The following is a 2985-nucleotide window of genomic DNA, read 5'->3' as shown; positions in this document are numbered from 1 at the left end:
TACCAGAGAAGCCATGTTAGACTCACTCCCAGCTCTAAAATGCTTTCCAACATACTGGAAACGCTCGCTGACAAAGTCTATTCATACAAATCTTATCCTAGCGATGCTGACTTCAGTGAAGTGGCAGAGGCACTCACACAGACACACCCCTGTCTGAAAGAACCTGGGTCCTTCAACCACAGTTACGGATGGAAACAGAGACTCAAGACGAAGATGTACAACTATCGCACATACCTGAAATCACACAGTTCATCATCTGACGAGCTGACTGTGAATACTGTGAAAAGAAAGTTGCCGACGGATGCCCACCCAGCAAAGAACATAAAGAAACCTAGGCGAGCTGAGTCTAACCATTACCTATCTTTGCCTTTCAACGAGACACCAGAGTTCATGGAGCAAGAGAGAGTGGCCCTTTTGTCTGAGGTAAAGAAAAGGAACAATGTCCAAACAATACGACAGAAGATGGCTCGGACGTTCGCATTTCGGAGGCAAGAAATTGTCGACAACAAAACATCTTTGCACGAAATGATTGAGAGATGGCCAGCAGTCTTCGAAGTTCAAGAGGTACACTAACTTTACTCATAGTATGTATGTATATATGTGTGTGTAATCAAATGTACGTAAAGCTAAATCACATGCTTTTGCATGAGGCACATATCCTTTGTCTGTTTTTGATATATATACCTATACTACCTATATTCCCTAGGTGAATGAAGAATTAATCAGAGTAACCGAAATACCCCTTGAAGCAAGGTTCATGCAGAAACTTGACGAGAAGTGCAGTGAACTAATTCAAGTCGTCAGAAAGAAGGGTGGAGCTATCCGAGAGAAGACAAAGCTCCTGCCATTTGTGGAAACGGTATGTACAGATGTTTTTTACTTTACTGCTCACTTACATATAATCAATAACAATAGATATATTTTTCAATACATAATCAATTATTTATAACATTGGTCACTGAACCGACAGCAACCTTTTAGCCGGCGATTTCATAGACTTGGCACATTCATTCTTCATGTTCATGTTTTTCTACATGTTTAGACATCCATTTTGGCGTAATGGGAATTCTTGGCTGTTTTTTCATGGCCTTAATATGGTTGACACACTAAATGATATTGTAATCATTATTTTATCGACTGATATGAAAAAGTGTCCAGCCCTACCTTCACGCCAAACTATGCTCTTTTTTCATGTCTCTACTGTCTAAATGCATCCTTACTCATTTATCACCCAAAGCTCATCTGCATATATGACCATTCCCATGCATTCATTCCTACATACACTAGCTCTCAATCCCACATTAACAAACCGTGACACACTCACACTGATTGAATGGACAAACTGAACAATTAACATGAATTATTGTGACTTTCTTCATGCAGGATACTGACACCACTACAAAGAGGGAGATTGCTCTCAAATGTCTCATCCTCAACATGGGAGAATCGAGGACCTGATCAAAGAATTCCTGGTAAGGCAAGATTACTGTTGAGGTGTTAAAATTCTAGCTAAGGCTGTCCACTTTATATGATGTGTGTTACATTTTACATAACATTTTAGTTATTTAGCAGGTGCTCTTATCCCGAGTGACTAACAACAAGTGTAATAGGAGTACAAGTCAAATTCAAATGTCACCAACACAGCGAGTAACCAATAGGCAGTCATAGTAGTGTTTAAAGACGTGCTCAGACAATAGCTACAGACAAGAGCCAAAGCTATGAATCACGATACAATTCCTTCTTACAGCCAATTTTGGCCTTCTAGGATGTCCAAGATATGTCTTAACAGTTAGGCTATTCATCTGGGGGGAAACCCGAGCTATATTGATTTCAGATTCTTTTTTCCTAAATTATTTTCCAGGTGTCGAAGAAGGATTAGGCTGGACAAATTCTTCAGCGGGAAACTATCGCAATCTTCGTCATCAGAGATGCACAAGCCGCAACCGAAGACATTAGCATCATTCTTGAGGGACAAGAGGTTGTGAATAAGTTGGCGTCTGTTGCAAATGCTGTCGCCATTCTCCTGGGCTTCCTTTATGCTCTCAATCTGGAATGTCCCGAGACATTAAAATTGACATTTGAATATATCCAGAAAGTCTTCATGGAGCTGGACCCGAAAGGCATGGCCACCAAGGTCGAGAAGCTCTATGACCAGCTCTACAATAGAGCTTAGTTCAGGTTTCCTACACATCCAAGTTTTCCAGTCATGGAAAATGATAAAGACAATAACAAGTCAATAACAGAAAACGTATGTGACTGTCCTGGAGAATGAAAAGGTTACACACCTGTTGTGTGACTAGTTATGGTTCGTCATTCTGAAGTTTAACTGTTTGAAAATATAAAAACTGTCCTAGCAATTACCCTGTGGCACTGATGGGCTCTGCTCTGGCTGGTAGAGTACGTTCTGTGTACGGATTTGGTTTCAAAGGTCAATAATATGTTTGGCTGTCAGCTCTTCAAAGTTCCAATCTGACCCTTGAGAAAGTTGACTGTGTTCTGGCAATAATTATTTTTCATTTTTATGCCTTTAGGCATACAACCGCGGTGCAGTTTTTCTATGTATTATTTTAAATTGTTACATTTTATTTGAACAATGCAGATACCCTGTAAATATGGTTGTTTTATAAGTAATAAACCCGTTATTAAATATCACAATGTGTAATGAGAATTATTGGTGTAATCTATATTTTTTGGATTAGATTAAATGAGAAAAATATAGTTTAACAAAATGTATACATTTTTGATTGGATAAAACAAATAATATTTAGTTAATTTTAACGAGAAAAAACTGTTTGATAAAATCTATATTTTTTTGTTTGGGTTAAATATAGAATTTAAATTAATTGACTTCCTTCAACAAGAAAAATATACTTTGTGCCAAGTCTTATATAATAGTTTCCATGGACATAAGAAATATTCTTTGAGGCAAGTTATTTATTTTTCATTGGCTCAAGCTATAAAGTATAGATGTGAACCATTACCCTA

General features: G+C 37.9%; 1 long non-coding RNA gene across 1 annotated transcript; it reads left to right on the top strand.

Annotated features, from left to right (window-relative positions):
• The first annotated feature begins 338 nt into the window (after positions 1-338).
• LOC307041095 lies at positions 339-2558 on the top strand. Its single transcript, XR_013808687.1, has 4 exons — positions 339-564; positions 707-859; positions 1384-1472; positions 1862-2558. It is a non-coding gene; the product is annotated as an uncharacterized lncRNA (long non-coding RNA).
• Positions 2559-2985: the final 427 nt, after the last annotated feature.

Source organism: Notothenia rossii, assembly GCF_949606895.1.
Source record: "Notothenia rossii genome assembly, chromosome: 5".
Lineage (NCBI taxonomy): Eukaryota > Metazoa > Chordata > Actinopteri > Perciformes > Nototheniidae > Notothenia > Notothenia rossii.
The sequence above is the reverse complement of the archived record's forward strand: the minus strand, read 5'-3'. Positions and strand labels throughout refer to the sequence as shown.